General features: G+C 41.3%; 1 protein-coding gene across 8 annotated transcripts in view; it reads right to left on the bottom strand.

The window, feature by feature from the left end:
• Positions 1-5249: 5249 nt before the first annotated feature.
• The window catches only part of celf1 (CUGBP Elav-like family member 1), a 31844-nt gene continuing 24386 nt past the window's right edge, over positions 5250-12707 (bottom strand). For 7 of the 8 annotated variants that reach the window (XM_012961175.3, XM_012961177.3, XM_012961179.3 and 4 more), the window contains one exon: positions 5250-8281. The gene's annotated coding sequence lies outside the window, so the exon portion shown is untranslated. 8 annotated transcript variants of the gene reach the window in all.

Below are 12707 nucleotides of genomic sequence, written 5' to 3'. Positions count from 1 at the left end.
AATTTTGCTTGAGTGCAGTCTCTATTTCTGCTTTGTTCTATACATTGTTGGGGTGCTGCCATCCGTCTGAGACTTTGCACCACAGAAGATTGCCTAAGGTGAGTGATTATGTGATTTTTTTGTTTGATACACTCCATACATACAGCTTAGTATTATGTCCCCATGGGTAACCTTTCTACAGCAGGGCATGGCCATGGCATAACTACCACTCACACACATAGTAGGGGCTCTCCTAATGTTTATTTGCCAATGCCATTACTTTAGTCCAGTGGTTTTCAGGTTTCTTCAGTTTATCCCTGGCCTTTAGGAGGGCTCCCAGCCACTGCCCCGTACCGCCCTAGAGAGTAAAAACTGCCACAGTGCCATGATAAAGGCTGAACTGCGGCCCTAAATATCATACATTGGTGTTTTAGCTGAAAGTCCCCTAAGTCACCTAACCAGTGTGTATTTACCTGCTTTAGCCAGTAATGAGGTGTGCTAGGAAGGATCCAATCATTTGCCTGTTGGGCTAACAATTGGATCATAAGGACCATTTTCTGCTAGGACCTCCCAAGGTCCCAATACTCAGGCCAACTCAGTAGCTGTTATCAATGTACAAGCACCTTTAGGCTGAGTCAGACAGATGCTTTGTGTATATATACTGTATGTACGTCTGTACATATGGATTGGTCTAGAATTGCCCGTTAAAATACCTACATTTCATACCTACCCTTTCCTTGTCCTTCAACTCAGACTCAGACTCTGGGATATAATTGTCTATTGCACATCTACCTTCAATAATTCTATTTTTATCTGTCGGGTCTGACTCCTTTGTTGGGCTTTAGCTGTCCTTTGAATATAAAAGAAAGGACAAGATTCCTTTACGGCTAGAATGTTGTGTAGCACATCCCCAAGGATATAGTGATCCAAACGTCTGTAGTTCTAGGTTGGCACAACCTGCAATAAACAAACTTGGCGGCTTTACCCACGGCACAAAAAGCACAGGACGGTATGGCCTTGGCTGCATCCATAGGCAGTTACTTTATGGTTCATCACCATGAATGGCAAGACTAGACCTCTTGGTGCTTGGGCTCCGTTGTATCCTTGGACCTTCTCCAGATGTCCGTCTCTTGACTAGAAGCAAAGCTGTTCCATCAAAATCATAAAGGGGTAACTAAAGCCCAATTGTTGGGAGTTAAGGGGCATTGCAGCAACAAAGCCTCACTCCCCATTCTGCCCCTTATACTTACCTGGTGGGAGTGGGTGTGACTGGCCCATCTGCACTGGTATCAAAGAGTAAATGGAGCTATAATTCAACTGCACAGCTGACCTTTAACCTTTAATTGCCCTTTAGCAGTCTGTAGGTCTGTTGTAGCCACAATAGTCTGCATTATCTCTTGTGGAGCAAAAATATTATTCCATATTCCCCATCTACAAAATGATTTACAGCCTCGTCTTCATCTGTTTCAATGTTTGGGTTACTCCGGCACACCATATCCATATTTTGAAATAACAATTAGATCATCTGGACGGCCAAATAGCCTGGATCACTAGGTGAAGTGTGGGCCCCTGTGCAGCTCCTGCCAAACATCTCACCCCCATAATGAATCAGGAATAGGCAGATCATCACAAAGGTTTTGGGATGCTTCCCAATGCTCACACATTACGGGGGGAATATATATGGAATTGGCACTGTATTTATCCTTATATGAGTTCTGGGGTATTATATATGGAATTGGCACTGTATTTATCCTTCTATGTGTTCTGGGGTATTATACATGGAATTGGCACTGTATTTATCCTTCTATGTGTTCTGGGGTTTTATACATGGAATTGGCTCTGTATTTATCCTGCCGTGTGTTCTGGGGTATTATACATGGAATTGGCACTGTATTTATCCTTCTATGAGTTCTGGGGTATTATACATGGAATTGGCACTGTATTTATCCTGCCGTGTGTTCTGGGGTATTATACATGGAATTGGCACTGTATTTATCCTGCCGTGTGTTCTGGGGTATTATACATGGAATTGGCACTGTATTTATCCTTCTATGTGTTCTGGGGTTTTATACATGGAATTGGCACTGTATTTATCCTTCTATGTGTTCTGGGGTTTTATACATGGAATTGGCACTGTATTTATCCTTCTATGTGTTCTGGGGTATTATACATGGAATTGGCACTGTATTTATCCTTATATGAGTTCTGGGGTATTATATATGGAATTGGCACTGTATTTATCCTTCTATGTGTTCTGGGGTATTATACATGGAATTGGCACTGTATTTATCCTTCTATGTGTTCTGGGGTTTTATACATGGAATTGGCTCTGTATTTATCCTGCCGTGTGTTCTGGGGTATTATACATGGAATTGGCACTGTATTTATCCTTCTATGAGTTCTGGGGTATTATACATGGAATTGGCACTGTATTTATCCTGCCGTGTGTTCTGGGGTATTATACATGGAATTGGCACTGTATTTATCCTGCCGTGTGTTCTGGGGTATTATACATGGAATTGGCACTGTATTTATCCTTCTATGTGTTATGGGGTATTATACATGGAATTGGCACTGTATTTATCCTTCTATGTGTTCTGGGGTATTATACATGGAATTGGCACCGTATTTATCCTGCCATGTGTTCTGTTGTATGATACATGGAATTGGCACTGTATTTATCCTGCCATGTGTTCTGGGGTATTATACATGGAATTGGAACTGTATTTATCCTGCCGTGTGTTCTGGGGTATTATACATGGAATTGGCACTGTATTTATCCTGCCGTGTTTTCTGGGGGTATTATACATGGAATTGGCACTGTATTTATCCTTCTATGTGTTCTGGGGTATTATACATGGAATTAGCACTGTATTTATCCTGCCATGTGTTCTGTTGTACGATACATGGAATTGGCACTGTATTTATCCTGCCATGTATTCTGGGGGAATTATATAATGAATTGACACTGTATTAATCCTACCATGGGTTCAGGGGTTTTATACATAGAAGTGGCCCTTGGACCCTATGCTGTTTACAGTAGATCTATAACCTCCATTCTAAAGTGAATCCTGGGTCAATTCCAACATGTACGGGATAGTTCATCTACCTTTAGTATGTTACAGAATGTCCTTTTTAAAAAAAAATAAATATATATATTTTATTTATTTGTTCCAACAAAGAGATATACATTAGTTGGCCATGTCCAAGCACTGTTTCGTGGTCACAGGGTTACTGGGAGCAACCAGCAGATGAAGCTATAGTTAAGTACAGGAGGAAGAGGGCTGGCTGTGGGGTAAATATTGTTACATAACAGATCACTGGCATGTTATATTGTGTTAGACATTGTCCTGGGATGGAGATGTGGCAAATTCATCTGTCCATGGGTCACAGATTTTCTCAAATTTGTCTGTGCACCCTCAGCTCAGATAGGTCAATTCATAGAGAGAGGACGAACCTCGTTCAGTTAAAAAAAAAAGTTGTTGTTGATTGTGCAGGTTTGACATTCCCGACAGATCAGGGACTGCATTGGCTCACTTATGCGGTCCTTGGTCTGGCGGCTCCTATGCCCATCATTGTAATTCGACCAAAGGTGGGTATATCGGGGGGAAATTCTCTGGTTTGGTGCCTTCGGCAAACAAGGAAATCTTACAATGTACAACCAGATTAAGAGACATGCCCCTGGGGTTTATAAGTGTGGCACGTTAAGGGTCTCTACTAACAAGTTTACCATTTTTACCCAGTGGGCAGGTCCAAAATGTATGTAGGAACATACCAGGGCTGGTCTCACATTTAAAGCAGATTGTCCAATTTAAAGCCCATGGAATGCAGTTGTGTTGGTGTATCATACAGTATAAGAATATAGTTACTGCCAATTACAGAAGGTATTATAGGGGTGAATGGGGTTCATCAGCATCAATCTGTGGTATATCTAGGTTGGGGATGGTCAAAAAAAAAAAAAGTCACCCTTGCCCGCCCCATCTTTGATGTCACGGAGGTGGCGGACTCTGTAAATAGACGCTGCAAGAGCCAGAAGCAGGGCTCAGTTAGGTCGCCTTTGGGAGAACTGCTCAGCCCAAACCCATCTGTGCGCTTCTGATGTGCGGATGTTGGCGTAAACAGTCGGGTCCCGCTGTTTTCACTAATCGCATCACTAATCTACAGCCCATTTGCCCCGTTATCGTAGAACCAAGTGATGTACATAGAATGTCCTGTTCTTGGCAACATTTTAACTGGTCTTCATTTTGTATTTCTTCTTCTGCCGCTTTCCAACAAGCATCCCGGACCCAGGCAGCAAAAAAAATAAATAAATAGCTTTCAGGCTTTAATTTAATTGTTACTTAACTTTCTGCTCAAATATCTAAGAACTGTGCATATAGGTTGGTGCATTGTTAGATGAAGCAGGCCTGTGCATGGTGCATCAGTATTTAAAGTGAAAAGGAGCCATAACTTCCTGCTGTTCCAATTGTTCAGGCTGTGGCCCAAAACTAACTGAACAATAACAAGGACCCTACTGAGTTGAGCCACTTGAACGGTGCCTTATCATCCAATCAGTCAGAATCCGATCCCTTATGGCCCCCTTCAGTGCTCGATCAGAAACTAATGAGATAAGGGGTTCGTAATTCAACATCAATTTTGGGGGTAATTGCTATTCTCATTCAACTTGACTTTATTAATATTTTTTAGCCTTACTGCTTGCAGTTTCTCGGCCAACGGATGAGACCTGTTCAAAGAATCAGCCAACCTCTTCCTCACCGCAATCTACTTTAGAATTCTTGCCAATTAAAGACGTGCAAATCTCAATTTTCTAGCGCATTTCCACTCGCGCACAATCAAGAAAGCTTAAATACCCCGTCACCAATCTTTTAAAAGTTACTGACTTGGCTCTGCCCCCTTGACTGCCAAGCCTCCCTATTTGTCAGTGAAGCTGTCCTTCACATAATGGGTGTGACCAAAAGTAAACGAGGGGGAGGAACACAGGATTTGCCAGCGATTTCAGCATCTTATATCTCTAGCTGCTTTCATGTTTGCGACATTCCCTTTCTCCTGATGGTACCTCCTCTTTTTCGCCCGCCCAGGTGGGCGACGTGGTTTTTTTTTTCGTGGCTATACTGTGAAACTTTTGTGGCACTAGATTTCAATACAAGAGAAAAAATCTGCTCCTGAGGTCAACTCTGCTATAGGAGAAAAAAAAAAAGCTGGCTGCATACTGCTTTCTGGCATGCTGCAAATAAAAGGCAATATGTGAAGGCGAAAGAACACAAGTCAGCTCTTCTCAAACAGTTTAATAGCAAACAAACAAAGGAAGGTACCACACTGTTTACAAAATGACTTCTAGTCAGTACGTGTGTATGTACGTGTGTGTGTGTGTATGTACGTGTGTATGTGTGTGCGCACAATTAAAACATCGGTAAGTACCGGAGGGACAGAGGAAAGAAAAAGGTTACAAAAAAGTTAATCATTTAACACAGACACGCTGGTTTCAAACTTAAACAGAATTCTTTTTTTAATCCACAAACTCAGCAATAAGCTATGCCGTAGTGGTTACCTTTTTTTTTTCTCCTCATAAACCATTAAAGAAAATTCAAATTTTCTACAAATTACAACACAATATCACACAGGGGGGAAAAAAACAACTTAATTTTGCCTTGCAAATTGTAACAAACAAAGAGGGGGGGAAAATGAGGAAAAAAATCCATGATGGGGGAAGGGAAAGCGTGGGGGAGGGGAGGGGGATGTTAGAAGTCCTGTTACGGCAGCACAGAAGGACGACTTGGTCATATAGTGGCATTTTTTAAATCTTTTTTTTTTTTGTTTTTTTAACTTCACATTGTGAAATAAATCACTTTACATGTTTTCTAGTAGAAAAAGGCAAAAAACTGTACAAAACCCTAGTGTTAACTACAATCAGTTTGTACCAATATAAAAGCCCACAGGTTTGTCTTCAAAAGTTTTTTTTCTTTTTTTCTTTTATAGAATTATTCACAAAAAGCAGGCAGAGAACAGGAAGGCGGAGGTAACAACATGGCAATGCATTAAAATCACCACAAAAACAAAAAGGTCTCTTTTTTTTGTTGTTTAAAAAGTAGTCAGAAGAAAGCCATTTGGCATTTTTGTTTGATTTTTTTTGTGTTTATATCCAGAGAGGTTTCTGCACAAGCTTCTCTAGTGAGATGTGGGTTTGTGAGGAAGAGAAGGGAATCGTCCCCCTGTGAAGGCTCATATATTGCTGTCAGCCACAGGTGGCGCTGTGTTAAGACTGTGCTCTGGCATTCAGACCGTCAGTACAAAAATTATAGCCACACGTGGTGTGGTACCCTGTTAGCTCATAAGGCCTGGAGTTCATCCTTGTATCATCTATCACTTATTGGTGACCATGCCCTAACCAACTGTATACTAGATTTACTCAGAGACAACCACCATTTTATGCAAGCCCACCCTCTGGTGGCCAAATGGTTTATGCCTTACGCCTCCCCGATTGCCTTGGGAAGAGTAATGAAAATGAAATGAATTTGACGGCTCAGTTTGTTCAAGTTACATGAAAGGTTTTAGTGGTTCTTAGAAATGTACGTGCCCAGCGGGATTTCTATTCTATCTACAGATTTCTCATTAGCCACCAATTTATAGACCCTCCGTTTCAGATATTCTTGCCATGACCTTGGAAACTGATGTGCTCTTGAAAAGTCCCTTCTCTGCTTCTTATGCTGAATGTCCCATAAGCCCAAGAGCCCAGCCAAGAAGTCTAGCAGACTGTCCACCATTACCTTGGTGGCCGTGGTGACAAACAGGAGATGCTGCTGTGTTAAAGGGCAATATCACATTAGCCAGTGGCTTGTATTAAAAAATGTTCTCATTTCAAGTGAAGAACAACAAGTGCATTATGGTTTCATTTTTACCCCCCACCCCAAAATACGAAGAGCTTGGTTTATGCCAGCTGTAATAGGACATCTCTGCAAGTTGGACATCAATGCAAGTTAGTCCCACTGATTATTGTGGAAGCAATCAACAAACCTCTCCATATTTTCTAGAGTAGGGAAACAAAAAAAGTTGCCATGTGACATTGCCCTTATATAATGATAATATGTTCCTATCTCCCCCGTCTCCTGGTTACTAGGTAAGAGGGATAATAGATTAAATGACCGATTCCTCCCCATACTTGTTCATTAAGGAGGCCAGAATAAACCAGCTTTCAATTGCACTGTTCTGCACAACAAAACGATCTAATCAATTAACAGTTTAAACGCCTTACTGATTGGGCTCAGCTTAATAGAATGGAAAGAACTTGGCGGAGGACTTGAATTGCAAAGCACAGTCCAAACACACAGCCTGAATGCCTTATACAGCATATCAATTCACAAAAAAAAAACGTTACAAATTAAAAAAGGACACAGCTAAACAAAGCTTTAAAAAAAAAAAAATAATGATGTTGACACCCCCTTGCTTTGCACATTTACCTCTAAAACATGTAAATCGATGCTCTCAGCAACTACCTGAGAGGGGCAGACGTTATGATGAACAAACAAAGACATGCACAGGACCAGGCAGAGATCACTTTTCTTTCGTTTGGCACAATATTAAGTCGTAAATGAGAGGACAGACGCGTCACATTTTGCTGGGGAGATGAACTGTATATAGGCAGCGCTCTGGCAAAGTTTGACTTTACCCCGAGCGTTAACACAAGAATCCAGACATGAGGCCAATTTTGGGGTACGGGGGTGGGGGGGAGCATCTCCATGTTTCTTCTTGAAATCGGGGCAGCAAAATGTGACTCTCTTTTATAAAGAGATAAATATTACACAGCTTAATAAAAACAAAGTTCCCCCCCGACCGCAGCAGAAGGAGAAGGAGACAGACTTCATTTCGTAGATAGTGACACAGACACAGATATTAAACATGGTGTGCCATCTAGGCCTGCTCAAAAGATAGGTACAAAGTAGCGTCCCAAAATTAAGTGGTTTACTATGAATTTCTAGAAAAATAGATTTATATCTTTTTTTTTTTTGTTTTCCTTTTAATAATCAAATGCAGGTTTAAATATTGCGTCCCTCTTCGTAGTCTTTGTAGCAAAACCAATTTGGCAACACACACATAAGGAACATAAAGAAAGAAAAAAAAAAAAAAATACACATCATTAAAAAAACAAAAAAAAAAATACATATTAGCATCAAAAGGTCAGCACAAAATTCAGAGGTGAAAGTTCAAGCATCAGAGAAGCTGAAGAAACAAGGATTTGGACGATGTACTTGAACGCCACACCGACATGCTTTAGAGGCACAATGATGGACAAATGGCAGGAAGGGATCTAGAAAACAAAAACAAACCAGAGAACCAGGAAAAGCACTGAGTTACACAACGCAATACATCAAATCACAGAGAGAGACAATGCCGGGCGCAAGGCCCAGTTTAGAACAGACATGCGGACACTGAAGGCCCAAGGGGGGTGACTTGATGGCCCTCAGTGTCTTGAAATGAGACAACATAATGTCACACACACAACTCTGAGGTTCTGGAAGGGACAACACTCACAAAACATAAATTAAAAGAGACTGGAATCACCATGCAAGGAGGAACCCAATAGAGGGAGAAGGATGCAGGCTCAGCACCCAACATGGAGACAGCTGAACAGACTAAGCACCTACTGAACGTGGAAATGTGGCTCTTACATGGGAGAACTTTTTGGTTTTTTAGCACCAAAATACATTTTGAATGGAATTTGAAAACCCAAATGAATTCAAGTGTCAACTCCCCTGCTAAGTATTTTCTATGCAGAAAGGAAATATGGAGGTCAAGTAAAAGCTTGTTCTTTAAGAACTGGCTAGATAGATCTAGGACCATGGAGCTTCTTTATATCTTGGCACCCTTTGGCTGTCAGTCAGATGCTGGAAGAGCCATTCATGGTGTTACCATAAAGACTGTTGGTAGTAAGGGAGTTGGGCACCAATCCAGCTCTTACAGATGGTATCACCCAGCATCCTCAGCCAGTTTATTTAGTTCTGACTAATTCTAGGAGAGCTCATATACCTGTATTGCTCTTCAGGGCATGCCAATGATGCCTTTCAAACAAGATAATGGAAAGAAATGAGTATAGGGTGGATGTGATGCTCCCCAAGCAGCTCCTATTGGCATCAACTGTTACCCTTGGCAGCAGTGAGGGGCTATGGAATATGGCATCTACACTAAAAGCTGCCCATCACTCCTGTCCCTTCTCAATCAATAATTGGGAGCTGGTGGAACTCAGCCAACTTGTTTTCCAGTCAAATAGGAGAGGGGGTCAGCAATGTGACCAAGGAAGTCGTTCCAATACCTCCTCATTGAGCTTTTACTAAAAGGAGCTTTTCTATATATATTTTACCTCCTAAAGGCACCAATGTTGGTTGCTAAAGCCTTCTCCAGTGGATAGACTTGGCCATTCAACCTGATAACTGAACAACTTCATCTGCTGAAGAATTAAAAGCCAGCAGATGTGACAATTCAGTCGTCAGAATAAGCAAGTCTAAGCCTATCCCACATACCCACAACCCAATACTTTTGTTGGCAAATTAGATTTTTTTTTAGTCCTGTGCCCAAATGGTTTTGGGTTATATTTGGAATATAGTCAGGATAAAAAAAAAAAAAAAACAGATTATGTGTGTACATTTCTGTGCAGGTTGGATCACATAGTAGTGACTACAAATGATAATCGTGAGGGGGGAATATGACATATAAAGTGCTAGATAATGAAGACATCTCTCCTTGGCCTTGGTTTCCCCCCAACATAAAGCAGTAGTAAATATATATAATACAATGCAGCTTATTTGATGTCTGATCAATAAATGAAGATTGCAACTGCACATATAAAAATTAATGGCGGCAGCAATGCCCCATGTACATCTTATCCCTATTCTAAATCTTATGATTGTTGGATCTTCTTATATTGATGGATGAAATGCAAGGAATACGGCCAATAATGCCATCCTATAAACAGAGACCAATGCTCTGCATCAGTGAAACAGAGGTAGCAATGAGTTTGAGGCTACCATTACACCCCTAAAAGAATCCCCCAAACAGCTAATCAGGGACACAACTACCCCTACATCATAAGCCAGGTAAAGTGGGGTAGGTGATATCTGTGCCCCCTGCCCAATCAGAAGCTGAGCGCCAAACATAAGCCACACTGGCCGGTCAGTGAATATTAAAGAAATCATGCGCCCCTTGGGTACCCAAGTGCAACCCCCATGCTACCTACTAATGCCGCTTTATTTTAAGGCAGGACAATTACTTTATTAAACAGGAGTATCCCTTTAAAAATAGACCTAGATATCATTATATTGCACAGCTGAGACTTGATAATGACATGACTGAAAAGTACATTTACATAATGGAAACCCACAAAGCATGGGCCACTACATGGTTCATAAACCTTCAACATACAAGTGCATCTGCTCTCCGGCAATACATAGCCGACTAGGGTGCAGTTTCCACTCCACTTGGCAACTGAGGACTACATTTTATAAATGGTGTTTTTTTTACTATTAATTGGAGTAAAAACAAAGGGGGCTTTTTGCACTTGGGTATATAAGTGTGTATTTATGCAGACTACATAGTACTGCTCTTCTGCAGTCTATATGGCACATGCCTCAGCCAAAGAAAACAAAATGGCAGCTTCCAGTCAAATAAGCAGAGGAGGACCTCTAGGGTGCATGCTCCAAGCTAAGCTTTAGCTAAGGCAAAATTCAGGGTTTCCAGTAAATATTAAGCTCTATGGAAAAACTATTTATAATTAATTTGCAAAAGGAGGTATGTTCCTAGGGCCATTCGTGCTGCGAATGTACTAGCAGTAGGGTGTAGGCTTCACGGTGTCCCCTAGCCATGAACTGATATATGACAGGTTTCATTCATACCCCAGCAAAGGATCAGCATGACAGTATCTAAAGAGCTGTGAGAGTCTGCAGACAGAAGAGCAGGTTTAGCTTAAAGTAAAACTTCCCCTTTAAAGGAATGCCAGTCAGCCAGGGTTAGGCCAGTGACCCCCCCCCCCCTTATAACAAGAATGGTTTAGCACGTGATGAAGCAAATGCATATACTCAGCTGCAGTGAAAACAGTTGCTTTTTAATTGCGTGCGAGTGTTCCTACAAGATAGTGTCCAGTCCACCAAATGCCCAGAGGAAATCCCTGAATGGACTTGTAATGTTGCTGTATGAGCACTAGCACGTTCCATTAGAGGGCCACTAGATTAATTAGAGAAGGGGGAGTGGCTAAAGGACACTGGGTGTGGTATAATATCATTTGGAGAACTGGCCAATTTAAGCCAAATTATAAGAGTACAGGGGCAGATGTCCCTAATAGTAAGTACAAGGAAAAGCACTGTATATCACAGCACGGGTATTTATCTTTAGTATAAAGACATGTAAACATGTTGAAGGGCACTTTAAAAATTTTAAAAAGCCCAGGTTGCACAGTAGCTGAATAAACACACGGGAGCCATTTTGTTTCAGGCTTCTAAGCACACGATGGATGTGGGGAAGATGCACAAGGCCGACGGGCTTTCAAAGGGTTTTGTATTAAGAAACTGGGGGGAAGCCCTAGTTCCCCGCCCCCAAATCAGACTGCCTTTCCCCACCTGGCATTACTGAAGTCCCCTCCTTATAACATCATTGTAAGTCGCGGGTATTAATCTGTATAAAACACAAAAGGACCATCATCCGAATTCTACAAAATCTCTTCCCAGTGAAATAATTTAGGCAATAAATATTGCTCACTATTCCGAGCTGTATAAAACCTCTATAAAAATAGAAATGACATTCTGACAGGCTGTTTTTCCTTTTTTTTTTTCTCTAGTTTTACCCACACACTTATATATATAAAAAAAAAAAAAATGTTCATTATAGGAGCCTGGAAGCCTCAATACTTTTCACATTATACCAAACCATAACATTTCTCTGAGTGTACAGTATTCAAGTTTTAGCAGTTCACCGTTTTCATGTATATCACGGGTACACGTATGTACAAGGGATAGTACATAGGCATACGGACACATGAAATACATAGCTACCCTAACACACAACACCGAACACCAGTATGTAAACGTTAGAGAAGCCTGACTCCTGCACCTTGTATATGGACTCTTGCATGTTGCAAAGAGCAATAGTGAAGGGGGGAGCTAAGTTCCAATTGCAAAGGGCTTTATATGTTGCCCCAAACATTTGGTTTAAGTTAGCCTTAATAAACCCTGTCCCGAAGCCTACGGCTGCTAGCAGTGTGTGCTTATAATTCCTGGGATGTCCCCACACAGGAAGGTGTGCAGAATAGCAGCCATAGCAAAATAAAGGCAATACACCATCGAGGACGAGTCAGGACTCTCTAAGGCTGGTCAGTGTCATATAACCGGCTCCTAATCCTTTCCCTTTCCAAGGGTGCTGGCGTTGGGACATGTCACACATTGTACAAAACACAGCAAAAAGTCCAAATAATAATTATAATAATAATAATAATAAAATTCACTGATATGGCACCTAAACTCCAAAATAAAACACTTGGAACAAAAAAGTACAAGCTGTTCTTCCATAAGAAGCAAAATCCACAACAAAAAAATAGTTGTACCCAGAGTCTTTAGGAGGGAAAATGAGGCTTCTGGCTTTAAAGCACATGGAGATGCTTCAGGGCTGCTGAGAGTCAGCATAGTCTGTGTGTTCTTACTAAGTGGGCTCCTCCAGCTATACATCCTGGTTTTGGACTTTCCTTCCCACAC

Source organism: Xenopus tropicalis, chromosome 4, assembly GCF_000004195.4.
Source record: "Xenopus tropicalis strain Nigerian chromosome 4, UCB_Xtro_10.0, whole genome shotgun sequence".
Taxonomy (NCBI): domain Eukaryota; kingdom Metazoa; phylum Chordata; class Amphibia; order Anura; family Pipidae; genus Xenopus; species Xenopus tropicalis.
The sequence above is the reverse complement of the archived record's forward strand: the minus strand, read 5'-3'. Positions and strand labels throughout refer to the sequence as shown.